Here is a 12,961-nt window from a genome sequence, read left to right as displayed (position 1 = left end):
CATAGAAAAAAAGAAAAAAAAGTCATAGTATAGTATTTCGGAATAAGTCATAGTATAGTATGTCGTAATAAGTCGTAGTATAGTATGTTGAAAGAAAGTGAATAAAGTCATAGTATAGTATGTCGAAAAAAGTTGAAAAAAAGTCACAGTATATTTTGTCAGAATAAGTGATAGAATAGTATGCCGGAATAAGTCATAGTATAGTAAGTCGAAAAAAGTCATAGTATAGTATGTCGAAAAAAGAAGAAAAAAAAGTCATAGTATAGCATGTCGATAAAAGTTGAAAAAAGTCATAGTATAGTATGTCGAATAAATCATAGTATAGTATTTCGTAATAAATCATAGTATAGTATTTCGTAAGTCATAGTATAGTATGTCGAAAAAAGTGAATAAAAAAAGTGAATAAAGTCATAGTATAGTATGTTGAAAAAAGTCATAGTATTGTATGTTGAAAAAAGTTGAAAAAAAGTCATAGTATATTTTGTCAGAATAAGTCATAGAATAGTATGCCGGAATAAGTCATGGTATAGTATGTCGAAAAAAAAGTGAATAAAGTCATAGTATAGTATGTTGAAAAAAGTCGTAGTATTGTATGTCGAAAAAAGTGAATAAAGTCATAGTATAGTATGTCGAAAAAAGAAAAAAAAAGTCATAGTATAGTATTTCGGAATAAGTCATAGTATAGTATGTCGTAATAAGTCGTAGTATAGTATGTTGAAAGAAAGTGAATAAAGTCATAGTATAGTATGTCGAAAAAAGTTGAAAAAAAGTCACAGTATATTTTGTCAGAATAAGTGATAGAATAGTATGCCGGAATAAGTCATAGTATAGTAAGTCGAAAAAAAGTCATAGTATAGTATGTCGAAAAAAGAAGAAAAAAAAAAGTCATAGTATAGCATGTCGATAAAAGTTGAAAAAAAAATCATAGTATAGTATGTCGGAATAAATCATAGTATAGTATTTCGTAATAAGTCGTAGTATAGTATGTCGAAAAAAAGTGAATAAAGTCATAGTATAGTATGTTGAAAAAAGTCATAGTATTGTATGTTGAAAAAAGTGAAAAAAGTCATAGTATATTTCAGAATAAGTCATAGAATAGTATGCCGGAATAAGTCATGGTATAGTATGTCGAAAAAAAGTGAATAAAGTCATAGTATAGTATGTTGAAAAAAGTCGTAGTATTGTATGTCGAAAAAAGTGAATAAAGTCATAGTATAGTATGTATGAAAAAAGTTGAAAAAAAAGTCATAGTATATTTTGTCAGAATAAGTCATAGAATAGTATGCCGGAATAAGTCATGGTATAGTATGTCGAAAAAAAAGTCAATAAAGTCATAGTATAGTATGTTGAAAAAAGTCATAGTATTGTATGTCGAAAAAAGTGAATAAAGTCATAGTATAGTATGTCGGAATAAATCATAGTATAGTATGTTCGAAATAAGTCGTAGTATAGTATGTCGAAAAATAAAGTCATAGAATAATGTTGGAATAAGTCATAGTATAGTATGTTGAAAAAAAGTGAAAAAAGTCATAGTATAGTATGTTGAAAAAGTATTGTTGAAAAAAAAAAAAGTCATAGTATATTTTGTCAGAATAAGTCATAGAATAGTATGCCGTCATGGTATAGTAAGTCATGTATAGTATGTCGAAAAAAAGTGAATAAAGTCATAGTATAGTATGTTGAAAAAAGTCATAGTATTGTATGTCGAAAAAAGTGAATAAAGTCATAGTATAGTATGTTGAAAAAAGTCATAGTATTGTATGTTGAAAAAAGTTGAAAAAAAGTCATAGTATATTTTGTCAGAATAAGTCATAGAATAGTATGCCGGAATAAGTCATAGTATAGTATGTCGAAAAAAGTGAATAAAGTCATAGTATAGTATGTTGAAAAAAGTCATAGTATTGTATGTTGAAAAAATAAAGTCATAGTATAGTATGTCGAAAAAAGTTGAAAAAGTCATAGTATAGTATGTCGAATAAATCATAGATAGTATTTCGAATAAATCATAGTATTGTATGTCGAAAAAAGTGAATAAAGTCATAGTATAGTATGTTGAAAAAAGTCATAGTATTGTATGTTGAAAAAAGTTGAAAAAAAGTCATAGTATAGTATTTGTCAGAATAAGTCATAGAATAGTATGCCGGAATAAGTCATAGTATAGTATGTCGAAATAAGTCATAGTATAGTATGTCGAATAAGTCATAATAGTATGTTGGAATAAATCATAGTATGTAAAAAAAGTTGAAAAAAGTCATAGTATAGTATGTCGAAAAAAAGAAAAAAAAGTCATAGTATAGTATGTCGAAAAAAGTCATGAAAAAAAGTCATAGTATAGTATGTCGAATAAATCATAGTATAGTATTTTGTAATAAGTCATAGTATAGTATGTCGAAAAAAGTGAATAAAGTCATAGTATAGTATGTTGAAAAAAGTCATAGTATTGTATGTTGAAAAAAGTTGAAAAAAAGTCATAGTATATTTTGTCAGAATAAGTCATAGAATAGTATGCCGGAATAAGTCATGGTATAGTATGTCGAAAAAAAGTGAATAAAGTCATAGTATAGTATGTTGAAAAAAGTCGTAGTATTGTATGTCGAAAAAAAGTGAATAAAGTCATAGTATAGTATGTTGAAAAAAGTCATAGTATTGTATGTTGAAAAAAGTTGAAAAAAAGTCATAGTATATTTTGTCAGAATAAGTCATAGAATAGTATGCCGGAATAAGTCATGGTATAGTATGTCGAAAAAAAGTGAATAAAGTCATAGTATAGTATGTTGAAAAAAGTCGTAGTATTGTATGTCGAAAAAAGTGAATAAAGTCATAGTATAGTATGTCGAAAAAAGAAAAAAAAGTCATAGTATAGTCATAAAAAAAAGTCATAGTATAGTATTTCGGAATAAGTCATAGTATAGTATGTCGTAATAAGTCGTAAAGTATAGTATGTTGAAAGAAAGTGAATAAAGTCATAGTATAGTATGTCGAAAAAGTTGAAAAAAAGTCACAGTATATTTTGTCAGAATAAGTGATAGAATAGTATGCCGGAATAAGTCATAGTATAGTAAGTCGAAAAAAGTCATAGTATAGTATGTCGAAAAAAAGAAAAAAAAGTCATAGTATAGTCATGTCGATAAAAGTTGAAAAAAAGTCATAGTATAGTATGTCGGAATAAATCATAGTATAGTATTTCGGAATAAGTCATAGTATAGTATGTTGAAAGAAAGTGAATAAAGTCATAGTATAGTATGTTGAAAAAAGTCATAGTATTGTATGTTGAAAAAAGTTGAAAAAAAGTCATAGTATATTTTGTCAGAATAAGTCATAGAATAGTATGCCGGAATAAGTCATGGTATAGTATGTCGAAAAAAAGTGAATAAAGTCATAGTATAGTATGTTGAAAAAAGTCGTAGTATTGTATGTCGAAAAAAAAGTGAATAAAGTCATAGTATAGTATGTTGAAAAAAGTCATAGTATTGTAAAAAAAAAAAGTCATAGTATATTTTGTCAGAATAAGTCATAGAATAGTATGCCGGAATAAGTCATGGTATAGTATGTCGAAAAAAAGTGAATAAAGTCATAGTATAGTATGTTGAAAAAAAAGTCATAGTATAGTATGTCGAAAAAAAGTCATAGTATAGTAAAAAAAGTGAATAAAGTCATAGTATAGTATGTTGAAAAAAGTTGAAAAAAAAAAAAGTCATAGTATATTTTGTCAGAATAAGTCATAGAATAGTATGTCGGAATAAGTCATAGTATAGTATGTCGAAAAAAAAAAGTGAATAAAGTCATAGTATAGTATGTTGAAAAAAAAAGTCATAGTATATTTTGTCAAATAAGTCATAGTATATTTATGTCAGAATAAGTCATAGAATAGTATGTTGAAAAAAAGTCATATAGTATAGTATGTCAGAAAAAGTCATAGAATAGTATGTCGAAAAAGTTGAATAAAGTCATAGTATAGTATGTCGGAATAAATCATAGTATAGTATGTTGGAATAAATCATAGTATAGTATGTCGAAAAAAGTCATAGTATAGTATGTCGAAAAAATAAAGTATGAAAAAAAAGTCATAGTATAGTATGTCGAAAAAGTTGAAAAAAAGTCATAGTATAGTATGTCGGAATAAATCATAGTATAGTATGCGTAATAAGTCGTAGTATAGTATGTCGAAAAAAAGTGAATAAAGTCATAGTATAGTATGTTGAAAAAAAGTCATAGTATTGTATGTTGAAAAAAGTTGAAAAAAAGTCATAGTATATTTTGTCAGAATAAGTCATAGAATAGTATGTCGGAATAAAAGTCATGGTATAGTATGTCGAAAAAAAGTGAATAAAGTCATAGTATAGTATGTTGAAAAAGTCGTAGTATTGTATGTCGAAAAAAGTGAATAAAGTCATAGTATAGTATGTCGAAAAAAGTCAAAAAAAGTCATAGTATATTTTGTCAAATAAGTTGATAAAATAGTATATTTTGTCAAATAAAAGTCATAGTATAGTATGTCAGAATAAGTCATAGTATAGTAAGTCATAGAAAAAAAAAGTCATAGTATAGTATGTCGAAAAAAGTGAAAAAAGTCATAGTATAGCATGTCGATAAAAGTTGAAAAAAAGTCATAGTATAGTATGTCGGAATAAATCATAGTATAGTATTTCGTAATAAGTCGTAGTATAGTATGTCGAAAAAAAGTGAATAAAGTCATAGTATAGTATGTTGAAAAAAGTCATAGTATTGTATGTTGAAAAAAAAAAGTTGAAAAAAAGTCATAGTATATTTTGTCAGAATAAGTCATAGAATAGTATGCCGGAATAAGTCATGGTATAGTATGTCGAAAAAAGTGAATAAAGTCATAGTATAGTATGTTGAAAAAAGTCGTAGTATTGTATGTTGAAAAAAGAATAAAGTCATAGAATAAAGTCATAGTATAGTATGTTGAAAAAAGTTGAAAAAAAGTCACAGTATATTTTGTCAGAATAAGTCATAGAATAGTATGCCGGAATAAGTCATAGTATAGTATGTCGAAAAAAAGTGAATAAAGTCATAGTATAGTATGTTGAAAAAATAGTATTGTTGTCGAAAAAAATAAAAAAGTCATAGTCATAGTATAGTATGTCGAAAAAGTTGAAAAAAAGTCATAGTATAGTATGTCGGAATAAATCATAGTATAGTATTTCGTAATAAGTCATAGTATAGTATGTCGAAAAAAGTGAATAAAGTCATAGTATAGTATGTTGAAAAAAGTCATAGTATTGTATGTTGAAAAAAGTTGAAAAAAAGTCATAGTATAGTTTGTCAGAATAAGTCATAGAATAGTATGCCGGAATAAGTCATAGTATAGTATGTCGAAAAAAAGTGAATAAAGTCATAGTATAGTATGTTGAAAAAGTCGTAGTATTGTATGTCGAAAAAAGTGAATAAAGTCATAGTATAGTATGTTGAAAAAAGTCATAGTATTGTATGTTGAAAAAATCATAGTTGAAAAAAATAAAGTCATAGTATATTTTGTCAGAATAAGTCATAGAATAGTATGCCGGAATAAGTCATAGGTATAGTATGTCAAAAAATAGTATAGTAATAAAAAGTCATAGTATAGTATGTCGAAAAAAGTCATAGTATAGTATGTTTAAAAAGTTGAAAAAAGTCATAGTATAGTATGTCGGAATAAATCATAGTATAGTATTTCGTAATAAGTCGTAGTATAGTATGTCGAAAAAAGGAATAAAGTCATGATGTAGTATTTCGAAAAAAGGTATTGTATGTCGAAGAAGTTGAAAAAAAGTCATAGTATATTTTGTCAGATTAAGTCATAGAATAGTATGCCGGAATAAGTCATGGTATAGTATGTCGAAAAAAGTGAATAAAGTCATAGTATAGTATGTTGAAAAAAGTCGTAGTATTGTATGTCGAAAAAAGTGAATAAAGTCATAGTATAGTATGTTGAAAAAAATCATAGTATTGTATGTTGAAAAAAGTTGAAAAAAAGTCATAGTATATTTTGTCAAAATAAGTCATAGAATAGTATGCCGAATAAGTCATGGTATAGTATGTCGAAAAAAGTGAATAAAGTCATAGTATAGTATGTTGAAAAAAAGTGAATAAAGTCATAGTATAGTATGTTGAAAAAAGTCAGTATTCTATGTCGAAAAAAGTTGAAAAAAATGTCATATTATATTTTGACAATAAGTCATAGAATAGTATGTTGGAATAAGTCATAGTATATTTATGTCGAAAAAAAATACTATGTGAATAAAGTCACTAGTATAGTATGTTGAAAAAATCTATACTTTATTCATTTTTTCAAATACTATACTATGAATAAATACAAAGTATAGTATGTTGAAAAAATCATAGTATTGTATGTTTTCGAAAAAATGTTGAAAAAAAGTCATAGTATATTTTGTCAGAATAAGTCATAGAATAGTATGACAAGTCATGGTATAGTATGTCTTTAAAAAGTGAATAAAGTCATAGTATAGTATGTTGAAAAAAATCATAGTATTGTATTCAAAAAACTGAATAAAGTCATAGTATAGTATGTCGAAAAAAAAAAAAAAAGTCATAGTATAGTATGTTCGAATAAATCATAGTATAGTATTTCGGAATAATACTCATAGTATAGTATGTCAAATATAGTATGATAGTATTTGAAAGAAAGTGAAAAAAGTCATAGTATACTATGTCGAAAAAGTTGAAAAAAGTCATTTTCAGTATATTTTGTCAGAATAAGTCATAGAATAGTATGCTTTAAGTCACATACTATACTATGACTTATTCCGGCATACTATTCTATGACTTATTCTGACAAAATATACTATGACTTTTTTTCAACTTTTTTCAACATACTATACTATGACTTTATTCACTTTCTTTCAACATACTATACTACGACTTATTACGACATACTATACTATGACTTATTCCGAAATACTATACTATGACTTTTTTTTTTTTTTTTCGACATACTATACTATGACTTTATTCACTTTTTTCGACATACAATACTATGACTTTTTTCAACATACTATACTATGACTTTATTCACTTTTTTTTTCGACATACTATACCATGACTTATTCCGGCATACTATTCTATGACTTATTCTGACAAAATATACTATGACTTTTTTCAACTTTTTTCAACATACAATACTATGACTTTTTTCAACATACTATACTATGACTTTATTCACTTTTTTCGACATACAATACTACGACTTTTTTCAACATACTATACTATGACTTTATTCACTTTTTTTCGACATACTATACCATGACTTATTCCGGCATACTATTCTATGACTTATTCTGACAAAATATACTATGACTTTTTTTCAACTTTTTTCAACATACAATACTATGACTTTTTTCAACATACTATACTATGACTTTATTCACTTTTTTCGACATACTATACTACGACTTATTACGAAATACTATACTATGATTTATTCCGACATACTATACTATGACTTTTTTTCAACTTTTATCGACATGCTATACTATGACTTTTTTTTCTTCTTTTTTCGACATACTATACTATGACTTTTTTCGACTTACTATACTATGATTTATTCCAACATACTATACTACGATTTATTACGACATACTATACTATGACTTATTCCGGCATACTATTCTATGACTTATTCTGACAAAATATACTGTGACTTTTTTACAACTTTTTTCGAGGTACAATACTATGACTTTTTTCACTTTCTTTCAACATACTATACTACGACTTATTACGACATACTATACTATGACTTATTCCGAAATACTATACTATGATTTATTCCGACATACTATACTATGACTTTTTTTTTTCTTTTTTCGACATACTATACTATGACTTTATTCACTTTTTTCAACATACTATACTATGACTTTATTCACTTTTTTTCGACATACTACTACTTTTTTCATACTATACCATGACTTATTCCGGCATACTATTCTATGACTTATTCTGACAAAATATACTATGACTTTTTTTCAACATTTTTTTTTTCAACATACTATACTATGACTTTTTTCAACATACTATACTATGACTTTATTCACTTTTTTTCGACATACTATACTATGACTTATTCAAATACTATACTATGACTTTATTCACGACATACTATACTATGACTTTTTTCAACTTTTATCGACATACTATACTATGACTTTTTTTTCATTTTTTCGACATACTATACTACTTTTTCACTTTTTTCAACATACTATACTATGACTTTATTCACGGCATACTATACTATGACTTATTCTGACAAAATATACTATGACTTTTTTCAACTTTTTTCGACATACTATACTATGACTTTATTCACTTTTTTCAACATACAATACTACGACTTTTTTCAACATACTATACTATGACTTTATTCACTTTTTTCAACATACTATACTACGACTTATTCCGACATACTATACTATGACTTATTCTGAAATACTATACTATGACTTTTTTTTTTTTTTTCAACAATTTTCGACATACTATACTATGACTTTATTCACTTTTTTCGACATACAATACTATGACTTTTTTCAACATACTATACTATGACTTTATTCACTTTTTTTTGACATACTATACCATGACTTATTCCGGCATACTATTCTATGACTTATTCTGACAAAATATACTATGACTTTTTTTCAACTTTTTTCAACATACAATACTATGACTTTTTTCAACATACTATACTATGACTTTATTCACTTTTTTCGACATACTATACTACGACTTATTACGAAATACTATACTATGATTTATTCCGACATACTATACTATGACTTTTTTTCAACTTTTATCGACATACTATACTATGACTTTTTTTTTCTTCTTTTTTTCGACATACTATACTATGACTTTTTTCGACATACTATACTATGACTTATTCCGGCATACTATTCTATACTATTCACTTATTCTGACAAAATATACTGTGACTTTTTTTCAACTTTTTTCGACATACTATACTATGACTTTATTCACTTTCTTTCAACATACTATACTACGACTTATTACGACATACTATACTATGACTTATTCCGAAATACTATACTATGACTTTTTTTTTACTTTTTTCGACATACTATACTATGACTTTATTCACTTTTTTCGACATACAATACTACGACTTTTTTCAACATACTATACTATGACTTTATTCACTTTTTTTTTCGACATACTATACCATGACTTATTCCGGCATACTATTCTATGACTTATTCTGACAAAATATACTATGACTTTTTTTCAACTTTTTTCAACATACTATACTATGACTTTATTCACTTTTTTCGACATACAATACTACGACTTTTTTCAACATACTATACTATGACTTATTCAAATACTATACTATGACTTTTTTTCTTTTTTTTTTATTCTGACATACTATACTATGACTTTATTCACTTTTTCGACATACAATACTACGACTTTTTTCAACATACTATACTATGACTTTATTCACTTTTTTTCGACATACTATACCATGACTTATTCCGGCATACTATTCTATGACTTATTCTGACAAAATATACTATGACTTTTTTCAACTTTTTTCAACATACAATACTATGACTTTTTTCAACATACTATACTATGACTTTATTCACTTTTTTTCGACATACTATACTATGACTTATTACGAAATACTATACTTTGACTTATTCCGACAAACTATACTATGACTTTTTTCAACTTTTATCGACATACTATACTATGACTTTTTTTTTTCAACTTTTTTCAACATACTATACTATGACTTTTTTCACTTTTTTCACATACTACTATACTATGACTTATTCCGGCATACTATTTATGACTTATTCTGACAAAATATACTATGACTTTTTTTCAACAAATACTATACTATGACTTTATTCACTTTTTTCAACATACAATACTATGACTTTTTCACTTTTTTTCACATACTATACTATGACTTTATTCATACTATACTTTTTATTCACTTTTTTTCGACATACTATACCATGACTTATTCCGGCATACTATTCTATGACTTATTCTGACAAAATATACTATGACTTTTTTCAACTTTTTTCGAAATACTACATTATGACATTTTTCAACATACTATACTATGACTTTTTTCACTTTTTTTGACATACTATACTACGACTTATTACGAAATACTATACTATGATTTATTCCGACATACTATACTATGACTTTTTTTCAACTTTTTCGACATGCTATACTATGACTTTTTTTTCTTCTTTTTTCGACATACTATACTATGACTTTTTTTTTCGACTTACTATACTATGACTTATTCCGGCATACTATTCTATCACTTATTCTGACAAAATATACTGTGACTTTTTTTCAACTTTTTTCGACATACTATACTATGACTTTATTCACTTTCTTTCAACATACTATACTACGACATACTATACTATTATTACGACATACTATACTATGACTTATTCCGAAATACTATACTATGACTTTTTTTTTTTTCTTTTTTTCGACATACTATACTATGACTTTATTCACTTTTTTCGACATACAATACTACGACTTTTTTCAACATACTATACTATGACTTTATTCACTTTTTTTCGACATACTATACCATGACTTATTCCGGCATACTATTCTATGACTTATTCTGACAAAATATACTATGACTTTTTTTCAACTTTTTTCAACATACAATACTATGACTTTTTTCAACATACTATACTATGACTTTATTCACTTTTTTTCGACATACTATACTACGACTTATTACGAAATACTATACTATGATTTATTCACATACTATACTATGACTTTTTTTCAACTTTTATTCGACATACTATACTATGACTTTTTTCAACATACTATACTATGACTTTTTCACTTTTTTCACATACTATACTATGACTTTTTTCAACATACTATACTATGACTTTATTCACTTTTTTTCGACATACTATACTATGACTTATTCTGACAAAATATACTATGACTTTTTTCAACTTTTTTCGACATACTATACTATGACTTTATTCACTTTTTTCAACATACAATACTATGACTTTTTCAACATACTATTCTATGACTTTATTCACTTTTTTTCGACATACTATACCATGACTTATTCCGGCATACTATACTATGACTTTATTCACTTTTTTTCGACATACTATACCATGACTTATTCCGGCATACTATTCTATGACTTATTCTGACAAAATATACTTTGACTTTTTTTCAACTTTTTTCAACATACAATACTATGACTTTTTTCAACATACTATACTATGACTTTATTCACTTTTTTTCGACATACTATACTACGACTTATTACGAAATACTATACTATGATTTATTCCGACATACTATACTATGACTTTTTTTCAACTTTTATCGACATGCTATACTATGACTTTTTTTTCTTTTTTTTTTTCGACATACTATACTATGACTTTTTTCGACTTACTATACTATGATTTATTCCAACATACTATACTACGATTTATTACGACATACTATACTATGACTTATTCCGGCATACTATTCTATGACTTATTCTGACATACTATACTATGACTTATTCCATACTATACATGACTTATTCCGACATACTATTCTATGACTTATTCTGACAAAATATACTGTGACTTTTTTTCAACTTTTTTCGACGTATACTATGACTTTTTTCACTTTCTTTCAACATACTATACTACGACTTATTACGACATACTATACTATGACTTATTCCGAAATACTATACTATGATTTATTCCGACATACTATACTATGACTTTTTTTTTCTTTTTTCGACATACTATACTATGACTTTATTCACTTTTTTCGACATACAATACTATGACTTTTTTCAACATACTATACTATGACTTTATTCACTTTTTTTCGACATACTATACCATGACTTATTCCATACTATACATACTATTCTATGACTTATTCTGACAAAATATACTATGACTTTTTTTCAACTTTTTCAACATACAATACTATGACTTTTTATGACAACATACTATACTATGACTTTATTCACTTTTTCGACGGCATACTATTCTATGACTTATTCTGACAAATATATACTATGACTTTTTTTCAACTTTTTCAACATACAATACTATGACTTTTTTCAACATACTATACTATGACTTTATTCACTTTTTTCGACATACAATACTACGACTTTTTTCAACATACTATACTATGACTTTATTCACTTTTTTTTCGACATACTATACCATGACTTATTCCGGCATACTATTCTATGACTTATTCTGACAAAATATACTATGACTTTTTTTCAACTTTTTTCAACATACAATACTATGACTTTTTTCAACATACTATACTATGACTTTATTCACTTTTTTTCGACATACTATACTACGACTTATTACGAAATACTATACTATGATTTATTCCGACATACTATACTATGACTTTTTTTCAACTTTTATCGACATGCTATACTATGACTTTTCTTTCTTCTTTTTCGACATACTATACTATGACTTTTTTCGACTTACTATACTATGACTTATTCCGGCATACTATTCTATCACTTATTCTGACAAAATATACTATGACTTTTTTTCAACTTTTTTCGACATACTATACTATGACTTTATTCACTTTCTTTCAACATACTATACTACGACTTATTACGACATACTAATACAATACTATGACTTTTTTCAACATACTATACTATGACTTTATTCACTTTTCGACATACAATACTATGACTTTTTTCAACATACTATACTATGACTTTATTCACTTTTTTGACATACTATACCATGACTTATTCCGGCATACTATTCTATGACTTATTCTGACAAATATACTATGACTTTTTTTCAAAATTTTAACATACAATACTATGACTTTTTTCAACATACTATACTATGACTTTATTCACTTTTTCGACATACAATACTACGACTTTTTCAAC

This window comes from Anoplopoma fimbria, chromosome 23 (assembly GCF_027596085.1).
Source record: "Anoplopoma fimbria isolate UVic2021 breed Golden Eagle Sablefish chromosome 23, Afim_UVic_2022, whole genome shotgun sequence".
NCBI lineage: Eukaryota > Metazoa > Chordata > Actinopteri > Perciformes > Anoplopomatidae > Anoplopoma > Anoplopoma fimbria.
The sequence above is the reverse complement of the archived record's forward strand: the minus strand, read 5'-3'. Positions refer to the sequence as shown.